At 42.4% G+C, this 15,171-nt stretch overlaps 1 pseudogene; it reads right to left on the bottom strand.

Annotated features, from left to right (window-relative positions):
* Positions 1-927: 927 nt before the first annotated feature.
* Positions 928-1,272, bottom strand: LOC148121202 (peptidyl-prolyl cis-trans isomerase A pseudogene; annotated as a pseudogene).
* Between the last annotated feature and the right edge of the window lie 13,899 nt (positions 1,273-15,171).

Raw genomic sequence — 15,171 nt, 5'->3', positions numbered from 1 at the left:
GTATTCCAGCGGTAACTAAAAGTGAAAATTATGAAGTACAAGCACCCACGTCATCACATGAGTCAGAAACCTGAGGAGAACTCGGGAACCCCACCCTTCTCTCCAAACCCCATTGCTAGCCCTCCATTTAAGTGCTTCTTTGTGTGCTATAAAAACAAAGAACTTCATTTTTGACCATTTGTCTCCAGATGTCCATATGCAATTGTATGTGCTTCTGGATTTCCTCCATAGGGTCACCTCTGCTAATGGGGCAGTTCGGGCTTTAGTGCTGTTCAGGCCTTCTGCTGATTAGATGAGGGCCACCCACACTGCAGAGGAGAATCTGCCTTTCTCAGCATCTGCCAATTTATGTGCTTATCTCAAACAAAAGTATTCTCAAAGGAACAGCTGGAACAGTAGTTCTTAACCTGTGGGTCACGACCCATCAGCTATCCTGCATGGCAGACATTTGCATTACAGTTCATATCAGTAGCAAAACTACAGTTATGAAATAGCAACAAACTATTTTTATGGCTGAGGGCCACCACAACGTGAGGAACTGTATTAAAGGGTCACAGCATTAGGAACGTTGAGAACCACTGCTCTAGAATAATGTTTGACCACACTGACATATAAAATTAACTATTAATCTTAAACTTTTAAAGTATTAGAGATTTTAATGGGTAGATGGTAGTATCTCATTTTTGTTTTAATTCACATTTTCGTAATTTATAATGCTGGGGTTTGGGTCCTTACTTAGTTTTTATCATAAACGTAAACTTAACTCTGCAATTCAGCTAGACTTGAAGGGGCAAGAGGAGAATATGGAACCCAAAGGACTTCAGTGAGAACAGAGACTTCAGGGTACTGCGAGCAGCTGGGCTGGGGTGCTCTCTTGAGCTACAGAAGGAATGGTCTGGTGGGTAAGAAGCCTGCAAGGCAAAATAATTAGAGTTGTCCACAGTCAGAAATGGTGATCTTGCTGGTCTTGCTATTCCTGGACCCAAAACGCTCCATGGCTTCCACAACGTCCGCGCCTTCTTTCACCTTCCCGAAGACCCCGTGTTTGCCATCCAGCCACTCAGTCTTGGCAGTGCTGATAAAATATTGGGAACCATTTGTGTTTGGTCCAGCATTTGCCATGGACAAGATGCCAGGACCTGTATGCTTCAGGATGAAGTTCTCATCCTCAAATTCTTCTCCATAAGTGGATCTGCTGCCAGTGCCATTATGGCGTGTGAAGTCACCACCCTGGCACATGAATCCTGGAATAAATCTGGGAAAGGAAGAACCTTTATATCCAAATCCTTTCCATTGCTCAGAGCATGAAAGTTTTCAGCTGTCTTTGTAACTTTGTCTGCAAATCGCTTGAAGGAGATGCAGCCTAAGGGCTAGCCATCGGTGGAGGTGTCGAAGAACACGGTGGGGTTGATCATGGCTGCACCAAGTGGCAAGAGGGATGGTAATGTTTGAAAAGCCACTGCTAGGTATTTTAAGAGGTCATTTACCACTAAGCATTGTTAAAGTACTATTTCAAATGTTTGACCCATTTTTAACAGAAATTTTAATAAGCTTGAGAGGTATTTATATTGAGAAGTCAATAAGCAGTAATCATGTGAATAGTTTGTAAATATTTCATTAGACATGTTTTGGTTATAGTTAAATTCTTATTATCTCTCCATATATGAAGGGTAAGGCCTCCAAAATAGTCCTTTATCTTCAGAATTTCCTTGCAAGGTGAGATCTCTTATTTTTGTAGATCAATTTTGAAATAAAGTTATTGGGCTTCAATGAAAAATAGGAATTTTGATTGAGTGAGCAATAAATTATAAAATATATACAAAAGATACATGATATACATGGGTCCATGTGCTTATGCACCCATATGGATCCCTGTATTTTCCAAGCCTTGGTTTTGGGGTTGGTTTTGTTTGGGTTTGAAGAATTTGGGAGTTTTACTCCACAACCAGGCTAGCCTCATACCTAACACCCTCCTCCCTCAGCCGCCTAGAACACTGGGGTTGCAGTTGTGAGCCACTGTGGCCACCTCTTCCTTCCCCTTGCATCACCATTTCTTCCTACAGTAAGTGCCATGGAGCCCCAGGGAGCTCAGATTGAAATGAAATGCTGGATTCTACTCACCATTGTAAAGTACATTTTGTCTTGATAGTAGTTGGTGGCTTATCGCTATTTTTCTTCATCCTACGTTTATAAGCTTGAGAATCCAGGTTATGCATCCATCCTGTTTCCCCTTTTTGAAGTGATAGAATCTTTGAAGTAGCACTGCAGGTTTTTGATAGTGGTTTGTCAGATTTTTGCTAAGAAAACATCTGGTCAGATAAGGATATAGCTCAGTGGCAGAGCATTCACCCTAACTACACAAAGGCCCTGGCTTCCTTTCCCAACCAAAGTCAAAACAGACTAACAATCAAAGAGAAGGGGAAAAGAGAGGGAGGAAAGGCAGGCTGACAGGCAAGCTTCTAACCATGGGACTTGAAAAGACCCATTTTTACAAATTTCTCTCTTTGGTCCTGAGGAAACTTTTCATCTCTACTGAGATCAAGCCTGAGGAAATACATTTTCCAAAAAAAAAAAATGCCATTGTTATTTAGATGTTAAAGGTATCTGCAGAATATCTACTAAGTGCATGGTTTTATTGCCTCTCTGTTATCGCTTTCTTTTAAAAACTGTTTGTGTGTTTAGCTGTGCACGTGAGTTCAGTGCAGTGCACCTGCTGCTAGGTCAGCCTCAGGTGCCTCCTCAGAGCCATCCACCTGGAGTCTTGAAACAGCATCTCTCTCTGGCCTGGCTCTGTTTGGCCTGGAGTTTGCAGAGTAGCCTAGGCTGGCTGGTCAGGGAGCTCAGGAATCCTCTGAATTCTGGCAGGATTACGAGCGGGCGCCTCCATGCTCACCTGGAGATTGCACTAGAGTCTCCGTGTAACTTTAACCCGCCTTCTTCTCTTCTGTTGCTTGCTTTCTTCCAAGCTCTTATGTCTTGGTTTATTTTCACTTTTCTTTTGTTGATATTTTTTCCCTAGCATTTTGAATTGGCAAATCTTCTGTCTGTCTTCATTTTACTGAAATAAGTATTTGCTGCTGTGCAGTTTAGATTCTGATATACTGTGTTTCCATTATGGCTGTTTTCTAGAAGTTCTAAGATTTAGTTTTATCTTTCCCTTTGTGCAAAGAGTTATCCAGTTACTAACAGTTGCTTGATGAGATGGCCACTGGAAGAAAAAGGGGGCAAACCTTAACACGCAATTTCTAACTGCTTTAAGTTTATATTTATATTGCTCAGGGACTTTTAAAATGTTATTAGTTTTCACATTGTTGTATTATGGCCATAATTATCTGTTATCAACAAAGTTTTGTTTGTTTTTGTTTGAGTAACTTGAAGTTTTTGTATGTGTGAAAAATGTAAGCAACTTTAGTGAATACTCCACTTGGTCTTGGAAGAAGGTGTGTTCTCTGTCTAATTCAGTATTCTTATGTTATATTGACAAAATGTTATCTATTAATTAGTGGCTCGCATGTTTTGTTGCCTTAATAAATGTCTTGTCTATCTGATCTCTCTCAAACTGAGGACAATTTCTGTGTTTGATCTGCTTCCCCTTATGTCCCCTCTAGTTTCTACTTCACAAAAGTCACTGCTCTGGTATTTAATGCACCCGCCGGGTTTCTCTGAGTAAGAACTTGCAGCAAGGATTGAGATGCAAGTGGCTGCGGTAGGAAGTGGAGAACACAATCATGCTAGAGAGGGAAGCTAAGTCAGAGCAGGGTAGGAAGCCAGGAAGGGGTCGTATTAACACTATGGGGCACATGGACCTGGGAGACCAGCTGTTGGCATACCACGTATGCTGAGGGCTTTTCCTGTCCAAGAGCGAGGAAGCTGTGCTCTGGCATGCTCCAAACCAATTATCATGGTTGAGGACTACTCCCAGGGATATTAATTCTCCAGCAATGCCACACTATCACGTGACAGCCAAAGAAGATGCTGGCTGCCCAGGAAATTCATGCAAAGACATGAGGTGCCAGAGCGGGGAGTTGTGGGGCCGGTACGTGCAAAGGAAGACTATTCGTTGATGTGAGCAGGCCTTATGTATCAGTTCCGGCTACCAAGAGAATGAGCCCTGCTGGCCTGTTGCTGTTGCTCACTCAGCATGGTGGCCAAGACTTTCACTTGGATTATGTTCATTGCAACTATGTCTTCCAATAGAGTTGTTTTGCTTTGTTTATCCATCTGATTTCTTCAATTATCAAGATACTTGAATCATTCTGGGTTTATTAATTATTAATTTTTTAATGTTTGGTCATTCATATTATTCATGTCATATTTCATTATGTGCTAAAAAGATACTTGAGACAGGGCTTCACTGTGTATCCCTGACTCTCCTGGAACTAGGTATGTAGAACAGGCTGGCCTTGAACTCACAGAGATCTGCCTGCCTCTCAAGTGCTGGGATTAAAGGCATATACAATCATATCTGACTGCTTTTAAATTTTTTAAGTGATAAAAACACAACATAGAAAATGTACATATTTATGAGGTACAATATTTATGTATTTATATATTATTATGTAATTATATATATTATATTATATAATATATAATATTTATATTATATATATAAATATATATAATTTATATTATATATATTTATATTATTAATTATTATATAATATAATATATATTATATATTATATATTATATTATATATAATATAATATATAATATAATAATAATTATTATTATTAATATAATATAAATTTATATTATATATATAAATATATATAATTTATATATTATATATATAATTATATAATATATATTATATAATTTATGAGGTGTTTCAGTGTACTTATACATTATAAAATGCTTAGTTCAGGTTAAATATCTATCTCTTCAACTATTTGTCTTTTTGTTGATCCTTTTTGAGACAAAGTCTCACTATGTAGCCCTGGCTAGCCTCGAACTCACTATATAGATGAGGTTGGCCTTAAACTCATAGAAATCCTCCTGTTTCTGCCTCCAAAATGCTGGAATAAAAGACATATACCACATTTCCCTATGGCACAGATATTAAAAATTCTTTATTCAAGCATTTGCAAACAGTACATTATCATGGCCTGTAGTCACCTTACTGTGCAGCTCCCCCTCCCCGCCCCGCAACCTTCCTAGTCCTATTTCTTGGTGTCATTATCAACTTTCCCTCACCCCCTTTTTTCTACGTTTCCCAAACTCTAGCAACCACCATTCTGCTCTTGGCCTGTTTCTATATAACTAGCGTAGAGTTGTACAAAACAATGGATTGCATTATGAAGTTTCAAACATATATATCGTGCGCTTCAGTCATGTTCACCCCAAACCTCTTGTTCTTTCTCCTTGCTCTTGATGGACCTCTTCCTCTTTCCAAATAGTCGTTCTACTTGGCTGTTACACATTTACAGAGACAGACAGACAGACAGACAGACTCTACAGTGTGTGCTGTCCGTTTTATGAGGTCAGTGTACTGTTTGCCTGAGTAGAATTGTGCAGTCATTTGTTTTTCCATGCCTGATTTATTACACTTAGAAGAATGACCTTAAGTCACATATTTCTACATCTTTTCAATTCAAATGCAAACTTCTAATCAAGATGTTGTTATAAGAAACGGATTTTCCTCCTACAGGAAAGAGCAGAAAACCGACACATGCAGCGGTAGCTTTCTAGACACTAACCCACGAGCTGTGAGTCATCCTGATCGAAGGAAAACAAGCGGGTAAGCCTTGCAGCTGCTTGGCTTCTTGCTCTGGGAGAATGTCCAGGATGAGATGTTGGGGCAGGGAGCATGGTAGAGCATGGAGTGCTGATGGATGTAAGTACAAGGAGAAGGGGAGCATGGAGTGCTGATGGATGTAAGTACAAGGAGAAGGGGAGCATGGAGTGCTGATGGATGTAAGTACAGGGAGAAGGGGGCCTCTGATGCCTCAGGACAAGGATACAAAGAGAGGTCAGAGCTCTGCAGAAGCTCTCTCTACCAGCGTTCAACTAGGAGGAATCTTCAGTTCTCTATCCTGTTGGCCATGAGTGAATTAGCCCGATATTTGCCCCGCACAAATGCATATATCCATCTCTTAAAGTTCCCTTGTGGTCCAACCTCACAAGTGAGAAGTAAGTCTTCGCATGAGTTTTGGTAGTTACTCATTGAGAATTTGAAAGAAAAGATATAGTCCCATAACTCAGGAGTAAGAACCTCTGATTGCAGTGACCCCAGGCAGGCAGGCTAACTTGAGAAGAAGAATCAGGGTAAAGCCCAAGGTGGCTCTCAGGAGGACTATGAGCTGCGGGGTGGTTCGTTCTCACCCTGGCTTCAGCCAGCAATTGTGCCCACAAAGCTCTATACCTTTCTCTTCTCCCTGACTCTCATCTAAACAATTCCATCCCTGCCCCATTCATTAAGAGGCTTCTATAGTGATTTATTGATTCAATATAAATGATGAACCTAAGTGCAATTGAAGAAGAAGAGGACCCAATAGCTCACGGTACTTAGGTTCCCCGGGGTGTCTGCAATCCTCTCAAGGCCAGAAGCATCAATCATAACCAAATGATACAGTAGACAATCACCGTGGGCTGTAGATGGCGAGTCACCATGGACAGTGAGGTATTTCACGGGATACCTATAGAGCCGAACTTAGGAGCCCAGTTTCCCTTGCATCTAACCTCTTTACTAGCCAGGCCTCAAAACCAGAGCAAAGATGAACAGATAAGACAACAGTGGAAATTAAGGAGCTGAAAGTCCCTGTGAGCCTCACGGTAAGGCTTAAGCAGCCTTCACTCTCCGCCCTGTGCAATAACTAACACTATCTCCATTCTCCCCGCCAGGCAGATGCAGAGGGTACAGTGGCCCACTCCTGTGTTCTAACGACTGGAAAAAGCTGTCTTGGTTAGTTACAGAAACCTCTTAAGTGGTTAATGGTTAGACCTACTCATAGGCCACAGTGTTAGATACTACCAATGTACTGGGGGTAGATGTGCAGACATCAGAATGGGAACGATTTTAGGGATGATGTATGACGGGTCAGTTTGAAAACAGAGAGAGCTAACGCCATTGCTCAGGAAGTAACGTGAGGGTCTGTACACTTGTGCCTAGCAACCACAGCTTATCCCCAAGGATTTCCCTAGACTGGAGTGAGCCACCCAGAATGGCCAGTGTCCTGCCAACGAACCTCCATTTATACCAGGAGATGCTACTGCCCTGGATGTTCAGATTTTGCCTTTAATTTGAATCATGCCCAACTACCCCGTGCCTTTTATTGTCAATCAGTGTTCTCAGATAATTAAGATGCTGTTAATTCTTGGCAAAAAGTGTAATTAAGAAGCTTAATTATGTCTGTGTGGAGTGAGGGGACTCAGCAGGGCACAAGGCAGCGGCTCTCAGACTTTAATTGCATTAGGAGTCACCCAGGGGGAGCTTGTTAAAAATGCAAATTCCCTGGCTCCTGGCCAGAGCGTTCTGATTCAGCCAGTAGGGGGTGGGACTCAAGAATGTGCATATTTATTCTATATGTAAGTACACAGGTAACTCTGACACGGATGTGGAAGGGAGCACATGCAAGGGATTGAGCTAGCAGCTCTTCTGACCCAAGTTATCCAGTGGCAGGAGGTGGAGATTTTCTAAGTCACAGATCCAATGAGGTCTCGGCCTCCGAAATGCTCTGTGCATTCTAACGTGCTTCTGGAGCCTCTGAAAAGCCGTGCTTTCCTGGGCTCCTACCAGGGACCAACACAAGTGCTAATTATGACTTAACCCTTTAGTGTCTCCATGTGATGAAAGTTTCATCATACAGAAGACACTGAGCTTATGGGGGGGGAAATATGTTTCTTATGATCCCACGGATTGCTCATTTTTTTTACAAATGCAATATGACTTTACTTATTGAAGTTTATACTATATGAACTGCATTTGTATATAATATTACCAAATTTACTTGCCAAATACATATCTATTTCCATTATTTTGCTTTATTAGTATATAGTCATTGCATCAATAATTGACCACATTATGACATTTTCATACATGGGTATAACAAACTTTGATCAAATTCACTTCCTCATTACCCTCTCTTAAACCTTTTACTGCCCCACCCCAGATGATCATCTTTCTTGTCTCATCTTTTTTGCCATCATGGAGGCTGAGAATTAGAAACCAAAAACGCTAACGGTATAAAACCCATTTGGAGTTTGAGTCTGAAGGCAGGATCTCATAAAGGTGATGCCTAGGTTAAAGATGGGCAGAGAAAGAATATTTCCTTAGTCTTTTATTCTATTTACACCTTTAACAGATTGGAGGAGAGCCACCTATGTCAAGGAGATTGGTCTGCTTTACTCAATCTCTCATCAAAACTTCAGTGTCCTCTGGAAATTTTCTCATAGACATATCCAGAAATAATATTTATCCAGATATCTGGCACCTTGTGGCTACAACGAGGTGCCATGTAAAGTTAACTTTCACAGTTGCTGGACAGGGTTTGTTATCCAGCGTGCCTCTATCTTACCACAACAGAGTCACTAGAAGGCTCCTGCTTTTTGATGTCTGGGTGCCAGGAGCTATTTGCAGAAAAGAAGGTTGTGAGAGCCCCAGTTACTCCCATAGATGTCCAGGAGCTGTAGATGCAGAACTCCCTCCTTTAAACTTGACTTCAGATGCTATTGTTACTGCCTAGCTTCTTGGGCACCACAAGAAGGAGGCACCTCTGCCTGCCTGATGCTGCTTCTTAGCTTTTCTGTAAGCTATGATCTCTGGCAGGGTCCTGGTCCAGGGAACAGCTTTATGGAAGAAGTAGAGTAGAGAGAACACATGCAGAACGGCAGGCCATCTCCTACTGTGTAATGATGAACACCTAGACTATTTAGAGAGAAGTTGATTGTGATAATAAGAAACGAAGAAAGCAACGAGAGATACAGTGTTTCTATCATGAGTATTGCAGGAGACGATCACCAATGTGAGCATTTGATGCTCACATGGAATCCAGAGAAGCAGGAGAGACAAAATCTAGTGAGCACCAGCTAGCCTGCTGTTGGTTCTATCCTCTGTACCAAAAAGAAGGAACAGACAACAAAAATAGAAAATTCAGTGCTCTATTCCACTCTTGGGAATATACCCAAGAGATGCCCTATCATACCACAAAAGCATTTGTTCAACTATGTTCATAGCAGCACTATTTGTAATAGCCAGAACCTGGAAACAACCTAGGTGCCCCTCAATAGAAGAATGGTTAAAAAAGGTGTGGAACATATACACATTAGAGTTTTACTCAGTGGTAAAAAACAATGACATCTTGAATTCTGCATGCAAATGGATGGACATAGAAAACGCTTTACTGAGTGAGGTAAGCCAGACCCAAAAAGAGGAATATGGTATGTATTCACTCATAAGTGGATTCTAGCCATAATTAAAGGTCTTTGAGCCTATTATTCGTGATCCTAGAGAAGCTAAATAAGAAGGTGAACCTGAAGAAAATCATGTAGTTATCCTCCTGGAGATTGGAAATAGACAAGAGGGCCAGAACCGTCATCTGGCGATGGATGGAGATAGAGACAGAGACCCACATTGGAACACTGGACTTAACTCCCTAGGTCCAAACGAGAAGCAGAAGGAAAGAGAACGTGAGCAAAGAAGGCAAGACCAGAGGGAACCTTCATCCGACGATGGATGGCGATACAGACAGAGACGCACATTGAAGCACCGGACTGAGCCCCCCAAGGTCCAAATGAGGAGCAGAAGGAGGAAGAAAATGAAAAAGGAAATCAGGACCGCGAGGGGTGCGATCACCCACTGATATAAGGGGACTGATCTAAGGAGAGTTCACCAAGGCCAGTTGGACTGGGACTGAACGAGCACGTGATCCAACCAGATTCTCTGAATGTGGTCGGATTCTCTGGATGTGGCTGGCCCGGAGTCTTTCTGAAAAGCCATTGACATTAACACTGGGACTTGTTTCCTCTGCATATACTAGATTTTTGGGATCCAGTCTGTTTGGATACTCACCTTCCTGGACCTGGAGGGAGGGGGGAGGAACTTGAACTTCCCACAGGGCAGGAAACACTGACTGCTTATAGGGATGGAGAGGGAGGAGGAGAGGGAGTGGGGGGAGTGGGGGGAGTGGGAGGGTGTTGGGAGGAGGGGCGGAAATGGAAACTTTTATAATTTAATAAACTTTGAAAAAAAATTCAGTGCTCTGAATGACGACATTTAAAAATGGAGAAATTAAGGCAGAGAAAAGAAAAGTATCACCACTGGCAAGTGGGAAGGACTGAACACATGTATACCTCTGTACCCCAAACTGTAGAGTCTTTGGAGGACAGTTGGATACATAACATCACTAGAGTCACAAAAAGAGAAGTCTAGCCCATTAGATGTTTGAGAAGGAATAGGAGAATGTAATTTTTAAAAATTTAACAGTTTAGTGTTTTATTTCTCAGAAATTCTGACAATAATGGGGATCACTGATTGGAAGGTTAAGTAACTGGTGAGAGACAGAGGACGAAGGCAGGTCCCAGCTGGGATTTGGACTCTTCTTGATACAAGAGATACCTGGAAATGACCCCATGCTGGGTGCGGCAGCAGGCAAGGAAATTGTGTATCAGGAAGAGCCAGGAGATTCAGAGCTGAGAGCCAGGGGAGAAAGCAGATTCTGGCAGACCTAGGTCACATGTGGAGTAGGGTTAACAAGGTTAATGCTGTCCAGATCCGGCCATTCTCAGGGACCTGGAAGTCTCAGGGCTGGATCAGGAGTCCAGTGACACCTGAAGGTTACCAACTACAGGACAGTTGACAGAAAGCAGCTTCTCAAAGAAATCCTAGGTGGCTGTGACTGTAGGCTCACAGAATAAGTATTATGGAAGAATTTGTTGAAAACACAAATTAAGCAAAAGAAAGCAAAATAATATGTAATATAGGACATATTCAGAGATTAGTATTATCTCAGACACTTACTACTGAAAATTTGGATTTTTACCATGCTTCAAGTGAACAATTGAAAAACGCACTTCTATGTTAAAATGGGCATAACCCTGTTGAGTAACTCACATTCCCAGAATTCCGTGCAAATGAAACAAAACCACAAAGATAAATGAACTAGGCAATGTTGAAAAACAGGAAATTCATAAAATAATTTATAAGTTATCTATATAAAGCGAGGCCCTGGTCAGTTGAAATGGTGTTGAATGTTTACATGAAACTATCGTAAATGCAAAGGGAAATTAAAAATGTGTGCACCAGAAGACAATGAATAGTTTCTTTCATTGTTTGAATTGGTTACCAGCTAACTCTGCTGATAGCCTCTGTAGGAGCTCTAGATCTTCAGAGGAACAGCAAAGCTGTAGACAGCATTTAGCCCGAAGATGCCATGACGCTGCTCTTTCAAGGCCATTTCAAGGTCAATATGATTAAAAAAAACCCAGAGGTTGTACTTCGTAGGTTCCCAGGGACAGTGTAGGATTGGATCCTAGATGCTGATGCTGTCCCCCATTCGCAGTCTTTATTGACTTTGCTTTCACTTTAGGTCTGACAATGAGATCATTTGTACCAGGTGTGATGCCTGGCTACAGAAAAGCCATAGGAATGAAAAATTTCAGCATTATTGACCATGGCCCTGAAGTAGGTTCTAGTCACCAAAAGCCTGGGTTCAAAGAAAAAAAAATAGCTGTGCTTATATGTTTCTCAAACCCATACTGGGTGTTTGAGCTTACTATGATAAACACTGATCAACAGTACTTTGGGAGGAAAGAATTTATCTCATTGGGCATTTCCAGGTAACCCATCCCTCACCGGGGGAAATTGGGGCAGGAACTCAAGGCAAAAGCTTGCCTCAGAGCTGGTGGAGGAACGCTTATTGGCTGGCTTGCTTGATCTGTTCAGAAAGCTCTCTTCATAACCCAAGATCATGTGCCTAGGACTGTTTCAGCCGTGTGGTCCCTCATACATCAGTTAGCAATCGAGAAAATGCCCCACAGGCATGCCCACACAGCAATCTGATGGAGGCAATCCTCCATTGTGGTTTCCTCTTCCCAAGTGCGTCTAAGTTGTGTCAAGTCGAAAATAAAAACCAACTAGGACATTGGGATCAAGCTCATATTGTATTAGAACATGGTAGTGGACCACCATAAAAAGACTGCAAGTAAAATTTCACAAATATGTGAACATACCCGCTCTATGGGGAACAGTTACTTCCTTCTGATGACTGTATAACCCTGAAGTCTGCTGCGGGAGCTCCTTCCGCTCCTTCAGCCAATTGCAGCTGAGAGACTACACTCCAATGGGCTGGTAATTCAGCGGCGATTGGCTGAAGGAGCGGAAGGAGCTCCCACAGCAGAAGTCCTTCTTGGCTCTGTCTGTGTGCACATGTGTGTCTTTGTATGTGTGTGTGTGCCCGCACGTGTATGTGTGTGTGTAGGCATGTGTGTCTGTGTATATATGTGTTTCTGTGTGTGTGTGTGTAAGTGTTGAGTGTGTGTGTATGTGTGGTGTTGAGTGTTCCTGTTTTGTTTTCCAAGTCCCATGTTGTAGTTTCTGCAAACATCCTGCTTTCATTGAACAAACCGCCAGTTGTCCTGGAGATGTTGTTCAGTGGTAAAACACTTGTCTGGCATGCATGAGGCCCTGAAGTCTACCCCGAACACTGCAAACAATAAAAACAGCAACAAAAGAAAAACTTTCAGGACAAGGAAGGGGCTACCATCACCCTACTGTTCCAGTTGTTAATGCCCTGCCCCAATCTCCCACCATAGAGGCCTTCAAGTCCCCTCACTGGTGAGTCAGGGAACCACATCCCTCACCAGATACAGTTTCAGCTCTGATACTGTGGTTATTTATAGGCCTAACAGTCGATTGTGGCTTGACTATTAAATGAAGGAGAATGGGGAAACTTTTTCAAGAGAGTAAATATTTCCAGTGTGTCAAATCTGCAGCCACAGGCCACAAGTGTCCCAGGATAGCTCTGAATGTGGTCCAGCACATTTGTAGATAACAGGGTCATGTCACAGTGTGAAAAGATCCAGGTTGAAAGCCAAAGAATCTTGTGTTTGATAACCGCGCGCCGTCACCACGACAGACACAGCTGCTTGGGAAGAAAGAGCTTGCACTGGCTTCCTCTTCCTCCAATGCATTTCCAGTTGCTAGCCTGGCCTATTGGACAGTACTTTCACATGAAGGATAGTTCTTTTTTCCAGTCAGGGTCCCACTTGGTACTCCTCCAGAGAACTCCCAAGATACGCCCCATCGGCAGCTCCAGCTGACCGAAATGACTCTCAATCTAATCAAGTTGACATGACCAACCATCACACACCACCCCATTTTTGTGAGAACTCTAATCGTGGCCTATTTGTTTTCTAATTTTCTATAACAAGTTCCATTGAATGAAGTGCCATTAAACAATCAGACAGATTCCATCATAATTTGGAGGCCAGAGAGAAAAGCCAAGGTATTGACTGGAATGCACTCCTTCTAAGGGAAATGAGAAATGAGAAACTTCTCTTGCCTGTTCTGGCTTCTGGTGGTATCAGGTTCTCCATGGTGCAAGACTTTTAAGACACTGCCTTCTAAGAACCTACTTACTGAACTTGGAAACATCCTTAAATTCAGGATGGTCCTATACTGAAATCTTTGGCTGACATTTGCAAAAACCCTCTTTACAATAAAATCACAACCATGGGTTCTAGCATTTAGGACTGCCATGTATATTTTAGGAGATACAAACCACCTAACTAAAGGCAGTTATTGCAATTCGTTCCCACAATTACATTTTTGTTAAGTGGGAGGTCCAGATCCTGTGTCTACTCAGACTTGATGGGTTTTCAGTTTGGGAGGATAATGCATAAGGAGCTGTATTCAGGGACCCTCACCTATACAGCGACTTGATGGAGGTGAGATCTGGTCCTCAACCTTAACCTGAGGCTGGAATGTAATGAGACTTTGAGGGGCTTCTAGGAAGTGAAGTCATATTTTTATATGGGATAAATATCAATAATTATAGTGAAACGGCACCAAGAGTCAAGAAACACATGATGCCAGTTTGGATATATATCTCTCGAAGACTTTGGCCCGTCTATCTGGAAAGGTAAGATCTATATCTCACCAGAGAGACTGGGGATGGGAAAGTAGGGAGAAATATACCTTAGCTTCTCAAGTCTTCCTGCTCAACTTGGCCTTGCTACATTAACCCCTAAGGCATGCTATTAAAACTTAGAGTTGGGATCCTGCCCAATGGATTCCTGTGCTGGGATGGCTGTGGGGAACTTGGACGGCCAAGGCTGTAGTGATGACTATGCTGCAGTATTCCTATCACTCCGCCATACACACACACACACACACACACACACACACACACACACACACACACACACACAGCCAGACAGCAAGAACCTGCCAGGAGCTCAGGAAGAGCTTATAACAACAGCCGCAGGCTTCTTGGCTCTCAAATCTCTCTACAAGTCCCTTCAATCCACCCCAAATAAACACTACAATACCATGTTTGTTGTGAAAATAGAGTTTCAAACAAATCCTTTGGCACTTCCTTTCAGGGAGAGAGATACCACAATTATCTCACAGAGAGGTTTAGGAGCTGGTAGGCTATCTGTGGCCCTGTGTGGTAGAAATGCTGAAGATCAAAAGGGTGGCATGTTAGTGTCTTTGGGGTATGAGAACAAATACCCCAAAGTGGCCAACTGCAACACCACAATATATTTCCTCATCCTGCTGGAAGCTGGAACATCCCATTTCAAGATGTTAGCCTCTGAGACTTTCTCTTTGGCTTCTAGAATGCTGTCTTTTTTTCTGGGCGCACATGCATCAATATTTCTGCCTTCTCCCTTTGTCTTAAAGAGCATAGCCCCATGACATTGCTTCCACATAAATGACTTCATTTTTCTTTAATCACGTTTGTAGATGCTGGCTCTAAATCCAGCCTCATCTTGAGGTTCTGAAGGTGAGAACTTCAGTATGACTTTTTTAGGGGGTGCCTACCATAAGTCTACAATAGCAGCTGCTCCTAGTGTGTGGAGAAAAAACGGTGGTGACTCCGTCAAGAACAGGGCTCTGGAGACAGTGCCGCCAATGACAGTGGTATCCCCTTGCCAAGGATACGTCACCTTTTTAACTCTTAGCTCCTGCTTGTCGAAAAGTAAGGACAACACTCATACATCCCTCACAGG

The sequence above is a fragment of the Myodes glareolus genome, chromosome 8, assembly GCF_982192425.1.
Source record: "Myodes glareolus chromosome 8, mMyoGla1.1, whole genome shotgun sequence".
Lineage (NCBI taxonomy): Eukaryota > Metazoa > Chordata > Mammalia > Rodentia > Cricetidae > Myodes > Myodes glareolus.
The sequence above is the reverse complement of the archived record's forward strand: the minus strand, read 5'-3'. Positions and strand labels throughout refer to the sequence as shown.